Source organism: Molothrus aeneus, chromosome 9, assembly GCF_037042795.1.
Source record: "Molothrus aeneus isolate 106 chromosome 9, BPBGC_Maene_1.0, whole genome shotgun sequence".
Taxonomy (NCBI): Eukaryota; Metazoa; Chordata; class Aves; order Passeriformes; family Icteridae; genus Molothrus; species Molothrus aeneus.
This window is the reverse complement of record NC_089654.1, coordinates 3,980,672-3,999,005: the sequence shown is the minus strand read 5'-3', so window position 1 is coordinate 3,999,005 and position 18,334 is coordinate 3,980,672. Positions and strand designations below refer to the sequence as shown.

The 18,334-nt window shown below is 43.9% G+C and overlaps 1 protein-coding gene across 11 annotated transcripts in view; it reads right to left on the bottom strand.

Moving 5' to 3' along the window:
• DAB1 (DAB adaptor protein 1) overlaps nt 1–16,929 on the bottom strand; it is a 414,794-nt gene extending 397,865 nt beyond the window's left edge. For 9 of the 11 annotated variants that reach the window (XR_010784065.1, XR_010784066.1, XM_066555482.1 and 6 more), the window contains exon 1: nt 16,443–16,555. The gene's annotated coding sequence lies outside the window, so the exon portion shown is untranslated. Of the gene's footprint in view, nt 1–16,442; nt 16,556–16,830 lie in introns of those variants that run through there. The other 2 variants (XM_066555483.1, XM_066555486.1) reach the window with 1 other exon arrangement.
• Between the last annotated feature and the right edge of the window lie 1,405 nt (nt 16,930–18,334).

Genomic DNA, 18,334 nt, shown 5'->3' with positions numbered 1-18,334 from the left:
CAGAAGCAGGAAGGGGTTCAAGCAGAGTTTGGGACGCTGAAGGCATCACACTGAAGGAGAAGGATGCAGAGTAGAAGGGAGCTTCTCACAGAGCATCCTTGAACTCCCTTATGAGAATCCAATGAGGAAACAGCAGCACTGACACCCACCCAACACACCTGCACTGATGGAGATGGTGCAGCCACACAGACCTGTCCACACCCATGACACTGCTTACACTCCATAAGAACAACATTTAAAAATATATTTACAGAAGTATTCACAAGAAGATGGTCTTGGGCTTAATACACCCCAGACTATGCAAGAAGCACAGGCACGATTCTGTCCTTTGATGTGAAAGTGTGCCAAAAAATTCCTGGAATGGCTTCAGCATGGCTGCTGTCTGACCTGAAGGTCCTTGATGTCTGTTCTGCACAAAGGAATAGTGCAGAGAGAGGGATTCCAAAGAGTACCTTAAATACAAACAAGCCTCCAGAGCAAGTGGCTCAGAAATCAATTAGCCCCATGCATAGAGGAGGCACATTTCCAAGTTATTTGGTATTTAGTGTAAAGTTCCATGGGATGCTGCTGGGATGCTCCACAGCAGCACCTGCTTCTCTATTCCCCTCGCTGCAGTTCAGCATCACACACTCCACGTGTGGCTCACATTTACAAGAATTAGATTAAGTTATTCCAACCATCTGACTTCTTCCTTTAATAACCTGTGTCAGAAAGAGTCAAAGACATCATTTTGTTCAGCAGAAATCCACGTGTAGTTTCCCCAGTTCTCCATGCCCTGGATCACATATATGTATACCCACAAAACATTACCCTAATTCAAGCATCAAGAAATGCCCCTCTCCAATTCAAAACATTTAAAAGTCCCTGTGAAAGACCCAGAGATTTGATTCACTTCTTTTTTTTTTTTTCCTCCAGGATAAAAACTTCAGGTGAATCCAGCTGATTTTATTCATCATGAGCTGAGCCCCTGGGGTTCCCACAGCCCTACAGAGTCATTGCCTTGATCATTTCACTCCTAGAAGTTGTACATTCATTTTTTAGCATCATCCCAAATCCAAATTCTTTAACATCTTGCAAAGGGGATACACACACACACCCATATATACACACACATTTGGAGCACTGATTAAGTAATTTCCTTTCCCTTCTAAAAGCTAATTTAAAATAAACTAACTTAACTAATTTAACTAATTTAAAATAAAACTTCCACTAGGAGGAACAGCTAAGAACTTACCCACATCTAAACCCAGAGTTTGCATAATTTTGTTACATTATTTAAAAAATTCTTTCATTAGAATTTGGGGTTTGGTTTTTTCCTTCCCTTCATAAGATCCTACTTAAAATCCTAAGGGAAAAAAACCTTTCTGTGGTCCTTACACGTTCTCACTAATTTTCTCAAAAAGCCTACGGTAATTTCCCTGAATAGCTTCCAAAATGAATCCCATAAAACAGCTTCTTTCACTGGAACTGTCTTATCTGTGGGTGAGTCAAAGGATCAACTCATTACAGGGCTTATTTGGGGAAAAAAAATCCAAAAATAAAACAACCAAGGAAAAAAAAAAAGACATTTTAAATTCCTAAACACCCATTTTAAAATGTGCATATCCTGAGCTGCAGGCACCTTTCTGTGAGTTAGAAATTCCCAAAACCAACACTCCATGCAGCCACAGTAGCTCCTTCTCATCCCAGAAAAGCAGGCCTGGTCAGGGGAAAATTCCAAAAAGCACTGAAATACAACCTTGTCAAAAATCCCAGGTGATGAGGGGTGGCAGGGAGGCATCCCCAGGGCAGCCCAGGGCTCCTGGAAAGGTCAGCACAGCCCAGCTGGGCTCGGTGTGTGCAGCTCAGAGAGCTCAGAGCACACAGAACACAGCTGGAAGGATCAGGAGCCAAACTGGAGTGGCCACTGCCAGCAGCAGCCTCTCCTTGCTAGAGCCACATCCCAGCATTGTCACAGGGGACAAAGCCCTGGTGACAAACAGAATAAGGTATTTCTAACCAATACCTGAAACCAGGGGACACAGTAAAGTTTTAGTAAAGGTTGTTCTGCTGCATTAATTCTATTGCGGAATAACTCAGATAATGAGCTCCTTTTCTTGTACATCTCAACAAATTAAATTCCAATATTTATTTGTCTTAGGTTCAAAAATGTAGCTGGGAGAGAGGGGGTTTACATTTTCCATTTCAAAGCTGGCTCCTGCCTTCCTTAGCAGACACCTGTCTTTTCAAGCCAGGACATTATTGAACTGTTTAGCACAGCTCTGTTTGGTATGGCAACCAAATGGTTTGAATCAAATCTGAATTTCCAAACCAGCTTAGCTATTTAATGTATTGTGGGCACACCTTTTAAATCATTAATTCCACTGAACACAAAACAAGGTTCAAAAAGAACTGCTCACTCTTAGGTGCACAGGCTGATAAATTATTGTGAACTTGTGAAAGGCAGCTGAAGTTCTGTGATAAATCAGTGTCATCACCTGGTCACAGACACCCAGAGGGGGCTGAGTAGCAGAATCAACGTGTCATCTCCACACCTCTGCAGGGTGATGATGTGTGACATGCTCTGCTCCTCAGAGCTCTCTCACCACAACCTTTCCCATAACCTTCCCTCAGCACGGAGCACTGGGGATAAACCAGCACTGGTGTTTATCCTGTGCTGCCCAAGCTCTTTGTGGAGAGCAGAGGCCAAGCCTCAAAACAACACAAATAAAACAAATCTGTTACCCAAGCCAGTAGAACCAACACCTAAAGCAACTGCAGGATCAGACTGAATCCTACACAGCTCTCTTGCAGCCAGCTGGTCTCCCCACACCTCATGGCTGGGAACAACGCTTTCATCCTAAATGAAAAATTTTTAGACAGCTCAGAAACTTACTAACCACCACTCCTTCTTTATTATAAAGGATATAACCTTAGAGTCTGACCACAAACAACTCAGACTCTTAAAAATTTACTACAGGGAAATGTATTTTTGAATCAGATCAGAGCAAGGCTCAGAATCTCAGCTCTCTTTGTTCCAGGATGCTGCGAGGATGAATCTGGGCAGGGGGTGGAGGGAGAGTGTTATGAGCAAGCTGGCTCTACTGATTTCTTGTAAATACCATAAAAATGAACACTTGACCATAATCCATGAATTGGATATAAAGAGAGAAAATAACTCTTAGAGAAATGAGTGGTTTTAAGTGCATCTTGAGCATCAAAAGGGAGAAAACATTTATGAATTTTTCCATCATGGTGTGAAGCATCGTGTCAGGCAGGATCAACCCCATAAAATTATTTTGTGACAATGCATGTAAATGGTTTTAACATTCTCAATCCCTCCAAAGCAAGAGCAAAGACTACCCAAGCCATCTGAGAGTTCAGAATTGAAATAGGGCCTTTGAAGAGATTATTTGCAGACTAATCATATATTTTCTCATGGAAGCATTCAACAATTTGAAGTACCATATTCACATAGCACATTTTGCCTTCCACAATTACCTCTGAAAGAGCCACTGAAAAATTATACACTGTGTAGACAGGAATATATCTAAATGATATGCATGTCTAACAGAAATAGATTATTTTCAAGGGGTCCTAAACCCAGCTTTTCCATTTGTTCATGCAACTGCATGCAATAATAATTTTTGTATAAGAATCAATGCATTTCAGTCAGATACACACAACTGATAGGCCTTTCTGTTTGCTCATTTTTGCATCTTTATATCAAAAAATTAAAATAAATTGATCTTTAAAGGTATCTCCCTTCAACTCCTCATTCATGAAACATTCTTGAACCCTGGGTTCTTACTGAAGCCACTGACTCTTAGATGCACCAACAGGCAGAATCTCCAAATTGGCTTTCACTAACTCCTTTAAAAAAAATGAAAAAAAAATTTAAAACCCACACCCAAACAGAAATCCCCCAAACTCACAGCATCTTTTAAATTTTCTTTGTCTGTGTGAGGAGTGCATTAGATCAGATAAGGGATATTAAATGGCCTTTAAGGCTGACAGCAAAGAGCAGCTCTAATGGGAGTCCCAAATTGTGCTGCCAGCAATCCAGTGTACTTACAAAACAGCAGCATCAAGATGCCAGAACTCTGCCATGACCTATATTTCCTGCAAACCAATTTTCTTCTTTGTAGGGTGGATGGAAAAAATCCAAGTGCTATTTAAGTTCCTTTTCTTTCTGCTGGAACTATGCCTTATCATACACATTTTTCCTACACCCAACTTTTCTGTGCCCTGCAGCTTTTAAAGCAGGAATTATCTACAGTCTATTTCTTTATTATAAACAGTAAATACTGCAAAATCGTGTTTAGGCAACAATTATCAGGTGAGACCAGAATTCTTTGTATCTAATTTTCACACTTCTAAAGGAAACCAAACCCCTTAAAGGGGAATCTTAACAGAAGAAGAGTGTTACAGAGGGATACAGGTCACACATTCCAAGGAATTTCTGTGGATTCATTACTGACAATGCCAAAATTTCCAACACATTATGTATATATGTATATGTATATGTATCAGGGGTTTATTATTTTGCTTATTCCTATGTTATGGGGGAAAATTGTATCCTTCAAGGAGAACATTAAAATCAAGACAACATTCCTAGAAAAAAGGAAGTATCTGTCCAATTTCTTTGACCCCCAGTGCCTTGTGATAAGCCTATAAATTCCATTTTTGCCTCCAACAGAGGAACTTTGCTCATTTGTTACACACATTCTGCTCAGAGTAGTCAACAAAACACCTGAAAGGATTCACGATAATCTTGTTTTCACCACCCCATCCCCCCTCTTACAGATATCCTTGCCAAATGCAAACTCTCCCCCTCAGGCAGGGAAATTTGGAAACAGAACACCTGATGCAGCTTTTATTCCAAAATTGTCTCACGTGTTTTGAGTGTCAGAAGGAGCCATGTTGTGCCACAGCACCCACTTGTCTCAGGAAAATTGAAATTGCTCAGTGTCTAACACTTTGAATGATTTCCCAACTTCTCACTTGCCCCATCTGCTCCTCTCAGCTCAGTTTGATTTGTTTTAGCCTTTGTGTCTGCAGTGGCACCAACAAAACTGCAGCATCACTGCAAGCTCCTCTGCTATGGAGCAGTGCCAAGGCTCTCAGATTCAGCCTCCTCCAAGAGAAAAGCACCAGAAAAATAAGATTTCTGCCTCGTTCTGTTGCCTCTCCCATCCTCCAACAGAATCACAAGCAGCTCTCCTGCTCCAATGCTGAGCTCTAAAATAGTATCCCACCTACAAAATAACCAACATGGCAATTACAAATCAGATGTCCACAGAATACAGAAAAGCACATGAATGCCACAGCTCAGCCCTTATTTTTCCTTATTAGTTGCCCCAATTGTACTTTATTTGTTGCCCCAGTTAGCTAAGGAACTATAGAAATCCTACTTGAGTTTATATAGGATTTTTGTTCCATGCTGTTAGTACGGTACTTAGAGACCTTCAAAGCAAAAATACTTCCCAGCATTTAAGAAACTAGGACTCTGTAATCAGATGTAGACCTTTAAAATAGGTGGGGAAATTGATAAAAACAATAAGAGACATGAAAGAGGGTTTTTGGTTAAGACAGTGCACAAGGTGGGCAGACACAGTGCTGTCCCTGAACTGCAATAAAATCTGGATACAGCCACACAAGGTTTTAAAAAGAACCTTAAATACGATGGGAGAAAGACCTTAGAAACAACCACATGGGAAAAAGCCACAATCAGTCCATACAACTGTCCATTAAAAAAGACTCAGCTCAGACTGAGCAGAATCTTAACAAAAGAAACTAAAAATCCTCAGACTCACTCTTGTTCATCTTCCCACAGAAGAGTCAGCAAGCAGAGCAGTGAGGGCCCACAAAGGTGCAGACGTAGCTGTGAGAAGGGAATCACTCCAAGACTCTCCCTTGGGAGCCACCAAGCACTGAATATATCATTTTGTACAGAGAAAAACAACTGATGGGGAGCAGCACTCACAGCTCACACCCTAACATGTGTTTCTCTGGGAGCACCAAGCTGACAAGAGCTTATGACTCCAAGACAGTGATCTCAAGTTGCCTTAGGTTTAATCAAAAGAAGGTGTTTTCTCAGTGAAAAAATATATAAACCTCTCCAAAACCTTGGCATTCACTTCTTCAAGTGCAAAGCACCAACAGCACAAGTGGCTTGGCCTGGTGTTTGTTAGAGATGTCCAGGATGGATCAGGTAAGCAGGAATTTCTGCTTTTCTTAGGAGAGCACACAGTGAGGTACCAACACACACAACCCCTGGCACTAGCTCCACCCTGATGAATCCACCAGCTGGAGTTCCTCACAGTGCTCTCAGTGGGATATTTTTTCCCCAGTGTTCATTCCCTTCTTCTGGTGAAGGTAACAGCTCCACAATTCCAAAGATGTATGGCTGTAGCATTTCCCAAGAAAAGTCACTGAACACTGCAGCAAACTGAGCAGCCAGTCACAAAGGTGGGCAGGTCCTGAATTTGGGAATGGTGTGCAGCAGTCATTGGGAAGTAAATGAGGCAGAAAGTGAGTTAGCCAGACAACTGCAGTGCTGGGAGAACAATCAGGTGTGGGAGCTGCTGGGGAAGCAAAGGTGAGCACAACCAGAGAGCCAGCATTGACATCTGCAAGGTAAAATATTATGTTTGCAGCTAGAAGAGAAATCTTCCTGGCAGAAGAGGAAGAGCTCCTGTGAAAGTCTTTGGCACAGCAGTGAGTGTGTGTGTCCATACTGCTTCCTCAGTAAACAGGGAAAATAAATCAGGATACATACCAAATTAACCAGCTTCAGTGGACAATGCCATTTTCCTTCAGAGATCACAATTTCTCCCATCTCTGTTTCTATTTGTTGACAGCTAAAAAATGCTGCTCCATTCCCTAGTTTGTATTTTTGAAATCAAGTCTCTGTGATCTCCTTGCCACTCTTAGCAGCCCCGATGAGGAAACCTTAGTGGGTTACTGCTTTGTTCCACAGTACCCTGAAAGAAAAGCTGCCAGCCAAATGTCTCCAGCCAAATGTAAAATACATTATTGATGAAATTAGAGTGAGGAACCTTTTTGTATGCTTCTTTTATTAAATAATTCCAAATGACTCCATTGCACAATTACAGCATCTGAACTTTGCTTTTTAAATGTTGCCACGTGTAATCTCCACTGTGTATTTGCACTTGAAATGGCAATCTGAAGGCAACAGAGTCTGCAATAAGTGGAATTATTAATGAACTCTATTCCAGGTCCTACCACTAGTAAACATACCCTAGGGCCCTGCATAAGGTGACATTCTTACTTCAATATTAAGATTAATATTGTATTTCTTCAAAATTTGCTTACAAAAAGTTACCAAAACAGACAATCATTTCCACAGAAACACAACCTATTTCAAAGACAACCATTTAGAATTAAAACAGCTTCCTCAATCTCCAGAATTAGAAAGAATTGAGCAAACAGGAACAAGAGTGATGTTCAGCCCAGATAACTTCTCCACAGGGGAGGAATTCCTGGTGGCCTGTGGTTGGGCATGAGATAACCTGAGCAACCTGTGAAGGAAAGAGGCAAAAGTGCAAAGGAAATAAAGAAAATGCCCAGTCGGCCCAGCTCACCATCATCAGGGAAGGGTTCTGAGTTGCATGTGGAATTGGTAATGGGGCACATGACCTTCCATGTCTCAGCAACCTGTGCAAATCTGGCTCAAGCTGATTATGATCAAACCTAATTACAACCTGACAGCCCTCAGTGGCTTATACAGTGCTTAAGATTTTATCACAAGTCTCATGATATTTAGTGTTCTTCTTTAAGCCCTAATTCCTCATGTCAAGCAATTACCCAAGGTTCTCCACTTCCAATAAAAATGGAGCTTCCATGCTGTGAGATTGGAACAAAGCTTCAAATATGACCTAAATGGAATCTAATGGCTTCTAAACTTCTTTATTTTTTTAATATACACATTTAAAATTCTGCTGGGTCCTTTCACAAGCTTCAGAGCTGGGTGCAGATGGATACAGACATGTCCAACACAAGTGCTGGATAAGAAAAAGCAGCTCCAGCAGAGAGATCATTACACTGTCAAACACCAAGGGTAGAGCACCTAACACTGAGTAAGGGAAATAACAGACCTTAAACCAAAGTCACTGCTTAAAACTACAGCAAAATAAATCACCTGCACAACCAATTCAGTTTTCTACACCTTTGCAACACTGGGTGCCTTGTTAGAAGATAACACCTCTCCTCCAACACTGCTGTGTGTCTCTTAAAAGCAACTTCTTCTGTATCCCACACTCAGCTTTAATTCAAGAGAACCTGGGTGACAGCAGGGAGAGATGACCTGCTCCACACTGGATTTTGGCTGCATTCTCACCACCATGTAAGAAATCCCTTCTGGCTGGGAGCAGAGTGAGGCTGGCTCCATGTGCAGCAACCTTGGCTCTCTGGCAGGCACCAAGAGCACCCACAGCTTGAGATAATTCACCAGAACACATCTGGGAGCCTGGCACAACTATGGCAGAAGCAGTGTCAGCCCCAGTCTGAGCCCTCAGTTCCACCACAAACTCTTCCAGGAGATTGTTTGGTTTTAGCACCCTCAACATCCCAAGGCACTGAGCTCTCCTCAGAACATCACCTGTGTGAGGTGTCCTACTTGTGTCTGCTGCCTCTCACACTGTGTGACACCCTTCACTTCATTAAATGGAAAAGACAATTCCTTATTCAGCTCTCCAGAAGGATTTAATAAGGCTTTATCAGAAGTCTTTCTAGAAGACCTCTCTTTCCTGGACTAAGCTTCTCCTGTTCCTCTCTTATGCTGGGCTGACATGAAAGCTTTGTCTAGTGGAGATTTCACCCAGAAAACAGATATTCAGCTAAAAATCTCTTGGTTTTGTTTCTATAAAACAGTTCTTGCCTTCCTAACTTACCTGTCCAACCCAAATCCAGAACAGCAGTACAGAAACTTTAACAGAGCAGAAAATTTACCTACCTACTTTATTTTTCTTCCAGAATATACTTAGAAGACACAACTGTAGAGAATTCAAATGACATAGCTCAGAAGGAAAATTAGATACACATGACTTGTAAATTGAGATGTCCCTGGCCTTGGACCAGGGAAACCTCTAAGTCCATCACATCAAGCCAGCAGGCAAGAATTTTGATAATGCAATCAGAGAGCTGGTAAAGCTTCAATCCCTGATCTGCTGCCACAGCCAAAAGGGTGAATATTCACTGCAACTCTTCTGTCTTCATTCTGCCCATTTCAGACTTGATTCCTAAAGGAACCTCAAATCTGCATAATCAAAACTGAAACACTTCAGACACTGTGGACAGCTGACCTTTACAAAAATGATTCTATTTCAATAATATGTAATAAATTATGCACTGGTATCCCACATATGTTAGGTTGTGTAAGGACAGCAGGGATGCTCCAAGGCTTCCCTTTTCTCCCATGGATTGCCATGGCTCTGAGAAAAGCAATATATTTGCTCTACCAAAGTGGGATTATGATTTGAGAAAGTGATGTCCTGACCCCATTTTTCCAAACTCTCAGTGAAAATTCACAATTACACCTCCACTAACCACAGGGCAACTGTTGGAAGGTCTTTTTTAATGGAAAACCACTATGGAGCCCCTGTGATTTAACTGACCCCAGCACTGGCCATGGAGAGCCTGCTCTCAGCCCTAACTAAGGCTTTACTCCACCTCTACACAGACCTCCAGTGGGCCAGACCCTTTTCCACTTGAAAAATACTGAACTAATATAATTTAAAGCATGAATTTAAGCTCATTTGAAGGGCTGCAAAGCCAAGTGAAGGCATGGTTATTTCAATAAGTAAAGCTGCAAATCTCAGTTTAGCCTCAGCTTACTAAAGGCTTCTAAAAGTTAAATCTATATAAACCAATCCTAATCTCAAAGATGTTTCTGATAAGGGGCTGTAGCAGCTTAAGAGTGTAGGGAAAAATAAATCAACTTAAAGTGACACTTGTTCAGTGATCATGCACATCTCAAAACTGTGACTGGGAGGACTTTGGTCTACTGACAGTAATCACACACTTTAACACAAGCCCAACATCATCTCTTCATTCACCAGACAAATAAAATTTCATGTTGGAAAACAGTAATGACAACAGTTAATATTTTCAGTAATAAGTTATCCTCACAGAGAGCACTTGACCTTCATTGTAATTTCCACACAGCTTGCAGTAAACCACCTGAGTGTGTATAAAATGTAATGAATAAAGAAATATTAAAAATGATAGAATGTTATTAAAGTAGGTCACAATTCAAACAGCACAATTACTGAAAAAACAATGTTTGAAACTACATCACTCCCAATCCTTCTCACTCTGGATGAGCTACTCTATAATTTATTTTGCCTAACAACAGCTTCTGTCCATATTGTCTCTCTTTATCCCCAAAGACTCTTTTAATGCAGCCCCCTGTGCCACATGACAGCACAATGCCCACACAAGGCATGAAATGTCACAGATCACAGCTTTACACCTGGCCAACATAATACATTCATCCAATTCTTCTGTGCAGTGGAAATATTTGTGCTGATTTTGTGGGTCAAGCTACAAGAGGCAGATGGAATGGGCACTTTATTTACATGGGGAGTCCCTAAGCACATTCACTTTGTTTATGAGGGACAAAACCCAGCCTTGCACAGCTAGCTAAGAAGCCTTGGACTAAAGATGTTGTTATTTTAAAATAAGAGAAAAAGGTGGTTTCCCCTGAGGATTTTGGACAATGATCAGGATTCCTTTTGACCCTTAACATTACATTCCACATGTTCCGAACATTCTTGAAAAGCTCAGAGCTGGGCTTTTGGTTCACATTCTGAGAGGAGATGAGCACAACTAAGATCCACCTGTAAGTCAAAGCAAGTCTGACAGTAGCAGAGTGGTGAGACTCTCCTCAGCACTCACCCCTGTGAAATCCCACAAATTCTGTAGGAAATGCACCACAGCAGGTCAGAGTGCTCAGCTCTTTAATTTTAACCAGAAATTCAGGACGAGTGGATGTAGATATTGGCTTTACCCATCATTCTACAGACCATAAAACAACCTAAACTGTCCCCAAAGACACAAAAATGTAGAAAGAAAAATCTTTGGATACAAAATGCATCACTTGATACATTATGAATATTTTGAGCATTTTAGAATATTGACATTGATGTCACCATGAGAGTTTTGGGGAAATTCCTATATAAACAAAAATCTTTGCTATGAGGAGAGTATTAACCCTGTTATCTTTCAATTATTTATGTTGCACATGAGTATCAGAGGCATGTGTGGGTTAGAAGCACAGCCTACCTATATTGGATCTTGCAGGAAAACAAAATCTTAGGATAGGTTTTCCAGTAGAAAAAGAAAGGGGCGGGGGGGAATATCTACTACTACATTGCTCTTTTTGTTAACAAAATTATACAGTAAAGTCTGGATGCATATCTAATTTTATCTGCCAGCATCTGCCACTGCCTCATGACCTCTAAGATAGTCTGCAAGCATGTTGATAAACAGATTAAAAGGTAATTCAATGGATACAGAGCAGTCCTCTGAGTTCCCAGAACAATATTTGACTGAATCATACCAAACACACCATCCCTGAACCTCCAAAGGAAGAGGAAGGCCCTTCTCCCCCCGACAAGCAAACTGCCATCCTACTGTTTTCCTTGCCTGAATACCAAAAAGCACCAATATAAACACACATTTGTAAGCAGACGCTGAATTTTTACAGAGAAGAACTGCCTGTTTGCTTGTTTGCTTCAGAAACGATTCAAGTTCAGATAACTAAATGGAAAATCGTGATTATAGAGAAGAAAATATTTTATGCATCAACTCCTTTCTCCTGGAATGCCAGGTTCAATAAGATTTATCACATTTACTACTGACAGATGATTCCTCCATCCATTAGTCCTCACAAAACAGGGAAGAAACCTGGCAGCCTGTGCTTAGGGAAGGAGAGAATCATGCCCATGGCAGGACTTTGGAATGAGCTGATCTTTAGGATCCTTCCCAACCCAAACCATTCTGTGATTCAATGCCACGGCCAGTTGAACTGTAGGGAATCTTCTCCACATGAAGACCTCTTAAATTGGAATTGGGCTTTGATGTGCAATGCTGAGAATTGGGATTTCCTTCTGACTCAGCAGCTCAGGGTGAGGAAAACCCATGGCCAGGTGGAATTGCCGGGCAGGTGTGCCCAGAGAGCCCTGACCCTGTGGGAGGAAAGCAGATTGACTAAAGCAACTCACTGTGAAGGAAGGTAAAGCATTCACTTCATCCTCATGAAGAAGTGAAAGCTCAGGCTTTCAAATGAGACGTAAAATAGAGCCCTGACCATTCATCGTCATTAAAGATCCCATGAAAATCCCCACAAGAGTGAAAACGTTAACTAACATGTCCTGGCCAATATCCAACTCGGATAATTGCATTCTGCTTCCTAAATTCCCCTTGCAGTTTCAATTGGATTAGTTTTTCTTCATTTCTCTTCCCTAAACCCCTCCTGCATAATGTTTCCAGCCTGGAATGGCTGCTGGATTCCACTCCAGAGGTGTGTGAATTATCAGTGCTGGGCAATCCCAACATACATTTTGGATATATTAGTCAGGGAAAACACTCTCTGAGCTGGAGTAATCCCCTCACCTCTCACTGAGGAGCATTTAACTTTACAAATGAGAAATCCCTCTGATGTTAGTAGGATTTTTTTTTCTCTGTTTTTTTCCCTAAAATATTGCCCTGTAAGGAATGGTACCAAAGCAGCCTCCTGCCAATTAGGAAAGTCCTTTTCTGGGCCATATCCTCAGCTTGAGGAAGCAGCTGCACTTGCTTTGACTTCAGTAGGGCTCTGCTACATTAAAACAGGAGTAAATATTCATATGGTGGTTTTTTTTCACTAAGTCACTCATGTTTAAATGTTGGAAGAATCAAAGGAGTTGGCTGTTGAATGCATCAATCTGTGGTTATAAAAGAGGAATATCAGAATGCATTCTCATTCCTTATAACTGGCTTGCAAATCTTCATGCTATTTTAAAGGGAAGTTGGAGGTTCTTTAAGTTGGCATACTGATGAAAAATGAAAGTGCTGTGAAATATGAATCTCCTGTTGTGTGCTATATGTATTCTACTGTAAATACTCACAATAGTGTAGAGGCAAGAAAAGTCCTGACCCACTGCATTTTATGAAACAGGAGGAGCAAAGGTGATTTATGTGCATAAAAGCAAAAACTGACAAGCCTTTGATTTTCTTGCAGAACAATCCCAAAATGATTGTCAAGACTGCTTAGGTTTTTTGCCCTCTGCACTTCCTGTAATAGGACCATTTTATCCAACACTCTGTTTTATAGACACTGTGTATAGGGTCATTTCCACCTGCTATCCAGGTTACTCAAAAGAATACTTCTCATTCCCACTTCCAAGAGCTCTTAGCAGTGTTGAGATTGGCTTGTTTTCGCTTCCAGCCTGTTCCTGCATCTCTGGTTAAGCATAAACCCACAAACACACCACTTATTCCTTCTTTAGAGCTCTGAAAGCAGAAGGATATCCTTAAAAATCTGGAGAGCAATTGTAGACAGGCTGCAGCCAGAAAAATGGGGAGCACAGGGAATACAACCCTCCTGGGATTTTCTCCTGAATATCCCAACCCTCCTCCTTTTTTCCTTGTAGGAGGTGTCACTATTTGTCAGCTCCACACTGGGCTGGCTGCAACATCATGCTTAATTCCCTTGACAAATTGTGGATGGAACAGGGGGATGGGAAACCTCCAAGAGCATCCTGCTTCTGCAGCAAACATGCCTAGTGAAGGGTATGGGATTGAGTGAGGAAATTCAGAGGGTGAATACCAGGCACCAGCATGGCTGAGGCCCACCTGATGAGCACAGATGGGTGTGCAAAGGGATTTTTAGGTCAGCATCAGAAGGTTAAAGAAGCACAGGGTGTGTTCCTGATCTGCAGCACACACATGAGTTTGATAAGGGCAGAGCTGATCACCAGAAATCACTGACACATTTTTTTCACCTGCTGCCATTCTGGGTACCAGCCTTGACTCCAGCTCAGCTCTTGTGGCACACAGCTGCCATCCACATGGGAAATGACACCATTCCTCCACCACAGGCTCCTCTGCTCCCATGGTTTTGATCCAGTGGAGAAATGGGCTTGAGCTGGAGAACTTTGAGGTTTGCATCCTTATGATAAGTAGTGCCAAGATTATATGGCATTTACAGCAAACACAGGATGGAAAGTGTAGTCCTCCCACTGAAATTGAATTTCAAAAGTGTACAACTGTTTATCTATTGCCTTAGTTTCACAAACAATCTGAAGAAAAGACTGGAGTAAGATGTCTCTTTCAGCCACTCCTTCCTTCCCACTTTGATTTCTTTTTAGGATCACCCTGTGTGGAGTGGCAACATTTCCACTCCTGTGCTCTGAAACAGCCACTGCCATGACAATCAAGAAAAATGAGCATGACCACAGGAACTACAGAAGCTTGGGATTAGTGAGATCTAAAAGTGGATGGACATCCCTACCCTCCTCTCTGCATCTTGAGGAACCCTTCTGAAAACCTGACCATAAACATTTTAATTCTCTGTCAGCTCTCTGGAGAAAATCATTACAGAGGCAAAATTACAGGGCAGCAGTGCCACTCTGCAATAAGTGTCTGTCAGTCAAGCAGACATCACCCCACAGTCACCCCCCATCACCCCACAGTCACCCCCAGCATTCCCATCCTCCAATCCAGAAAAAGGGTGTTGGGCATGGAAAGCTTGCTTGGAGCACTGCTTGAGTGATCAGGCCAAAGCTGTAATCAGCCAGTCAGTGCTACAATAGCTTAATTCTTTATTTATTAGTCTGTCTCCCATCTCTGGTTCAAGCAGTTTATACACTTAATTCAATTTTAAGAGCTATATGTTTGTTTACTAGAACAAACAAAAGCCAGTAATGAAGAGCTGTAGTTTAAAGAGAAGTATCAAACTGCTTGTCTTCTGCTCAAAATTAATCTTTTAGCACCAAATATTGACATAAGAAGCTTATTTCCACGTGTGCCTTTCACACCTGCCAAGCACGCACCAGAGAATTTGGCGTGAAATCACTGAAGGATAGGTGCTGACCTGTGTTTTCAGCATGACATCCCAAAGAAACCACCTGAAACCTAGTGGGGTTCCTCAGAGCAAACCCTGATCAATCAATTTGCCAACACCATCAACCTCAGGAATCTCCTTTCCCTTTTATCTCTAGTCTGACTTGCCTTCATTCCTTGCAGCACGAGAGATGGAGTAAACCATACACAGAGGAGGATGGTGGTATCATCTACCACTGCACCCTGCTTGGGTAAGGAAAGGCATTAAAGCTGGACACCTCTCTGCCAATTGAAGGGAGAAGGAAGGAAGGAAGAAAAAGGGAAAAAAAACACCAAAAAAACCAGAAAAACCTGTTGCTAAAAAAAAATTCATCACAAATAAAGCCTTGGAGCTTTGCTTCTTTACATTTTGGGTTTAGATTTACCACTCACATGAACGTCTACAAGCAGTTTAACACCACAATTAAAAAAAAGCACAATCAATTCAGCTCAGATTCTTTAAATCCAACAAAATCACTTCCCACAGAACTACTGAAGTCCACTGAAAACATAGCTGCAGCATTAGAGGGTTGTTTGCTCCAAGGACCTTTTTAATATGGCTGTATTGTAATACTGCAGTGCAAGAGCCTCTCCAGCCATAAAAAGGAATTTAGCTCAGAAACACAACTTGTGGGCAATGAAAAACACATTTGCTTCAATTTGCCATCATTTAATAGTAGCATTATTTAACAAGATCAGTTAAAACAACCAGCCTCAGAAGACACAGCAGTGCACTTCTTCTCTTGAGACTCCGAGGGCACTGAAATTAAATTCATTCTGCAAACCAAACATTCAAAGCAACCAGTACCACTAGAAAGACCATATTTAAAAGGGAGAAAAACATTTAGTGACTGACCAGAAAAAGACAACCCCTCTCTATATCCCCAGACATGCACATTTTACTTTGAAGCTCCTACATGTTTCATTGGCAAGGAAAATAACAGTCTTCCCCTAGAAGTAACATATTTGTCATTACACTTTTAGTTCCATTCATATTCAAGAACACACTGAATTTGCACACATTGGGAAGCAGCTACCAAGATCTGGGTGTATTCTGTATCACATCACTAGTCAAACCCCATATATCCTCACATAATTATTTTTCTACAAGGTTATGCCTAATTGGCCACTAACCTCCCTGATTAATCATCTACACTGCAAGAAGGCGTCGAGAAAAAGGAAGAAGGGCAGCAAAATATTTATTCGGGCTGTAAATATTAAACCAAGAGGGGACAGCTGGTTCAAGTTGCCCCTTCCCGGCTGGCACGCAGAGGTGGATGGCGAGAAAACCCTGCTCGAGAGTCTCACACACACAGACACACACACACACGAATAGAAAGGAAGCGGTGTCTCACGTTCATTCCCGGCACGGCTCGGAGATGCTCACTAGGGCTCTAAGTTGCGGGTGCCCGGCTGTGGAAGTGTTAAATCCCCGCGCACGGCCCCGAAGCAGCGCGGCTCCTGCGGGCGAGCCGCCGCTCGCATCCCCGCTCGCACGTCCCAGCCGCGCAGCGCTGCCCGGCAGGCGAGGCGGCACCGCGCTGCCCGAGCATCCCTCCCCGCCTCCTCGCCGGCTCCGCCGCGCCAGCGCCTCCCTCCCGGCGGAAAAACTTTGCGCTCAACTCCGCCGAGCTCCGCGGGGCGCCGGGACCCGCTCCGCGCACGGCGGCGGCGGCGGCGGCAATGGGGCGGCCGCGGGCGGCTCCCCCGCGCAGCCCCGCGGTTCCCCGCGCCTCCTCCTACCTGCAGCCGGCGCCGCTCCCCGCAGCGCCCCGCTCATGCTCATCCTCATCACCATCCTCCTCCTCCTCCTCCTCCGGGATGCGCGCCCCGGTGCCTCGCTGGCTGCGGCGCGCTGCTGGCGCGGAGCCTGCGCGGGCGGAGGCGGCTCCGGGCCCGCGGCGGCAGCGCCGGTCCCCCGCAGCCCCCGCGCTACCGCATCCCCCCAATAGCGGCGAGAGGGAGCCCCCGCCCCGCCCGGGCCGCGGGCAGGGGGCGGCGCCCGGCGGGGACCCCCCTCCGCAGCTCCGGGCCCCCTCCCGCAGCTCCAGCCCCGGACTCCTTCTCCTTCCCCCTCCACTCGCCCCCTCCGAGGGGACGCGGTTTCCAACCCGCTGCCCTCCCGCTAAAAGCCCACCGGCCCCGGCAGCGCCTCTCACCATCGCCCGGTGCCGGCTCTGCCTGGTGCCCGTCCCTCCTGCGGCAGGGGGCTGAGGGAGCCCTTCCAGCGCTGGGGTGGGCGCAGCCCCCCGGCCGTGAGGCGATGGCCCCGCTGCGGCCACCAGCCGCCCGTGGGAACCGGGACACCTGAGCCCGCGGCATCCCCGCCCAGCCGTGCCGAGACAACAGGCGGCACCCGGGGCACTCAGGTGCGCTGGGCAGCGCAGGTTGGTGCCTCACGTCCAGCGAAGGCACCAAGAGGCGTTCTGGGCCCAGCGGGATGTGCCATCGCCCTTCCTTCCCATGCTGCCTGCTCTTCCTTGGGATCCTGCCTGGCTATCCCACAGAGGTTCATTCCTGGCTGCCGCCTCCCCTGTGCAGGAAGGTGTCTGCTCCCGATGCTTGAAAATGGACTTTGAAGGCAGAAATACTTTTGAGTGACAGGTTATAGCCACGGTAGATCCAGCTTGCCTTGCTGTTCTCAGATGGATGTTAAGTGTTTCTCTGGCAAGCTCTGACCTAAGCCAGCTCTGTCAATAGGTGCCTGGCCTGCTGGGCAGTGCTCAGGAAGGAGAATTACAGTCTGTGTAATATATACACAGATATATTTCTTGCTCTTCCTTGTCCACTCTTTCAATGGGATGTCACCAAACAGCAACATTAATCCCTGACAAGGAAGAAATTCACGCGTGAGCTCACAAAGCACAGCAGTGAGACAGCGATTAAAGTTTCTGTCTAATTCTAGGAGATCAAGCTTGTAATAGCTAGAGAATGAGACTTAAGCTGCTTTACATATTCCTTCATATGTAAGATCATTAAGGCATCTCTGGTTATTGTACCTCATGGCAGAGGGAGGTGTTAATAGTTGCAAAACTGGGTGGCTGTGGGCATGTGCCATGTGACAGGCTATTAACCTTTTGTCACTGTGACCTGACACATTTGACTAAACCACTTTTTCTGGCCCCAATCTCTTACCTGCTCTCCTGTGTCACGTATTTATTGCAGGAGTGAGAGCTCTTCTTGCTTAATGGGCTTCTTCCATGCAAGCCCTGAGCTGTTTGGTAATGGCTGCCTCAGACATTTTGTT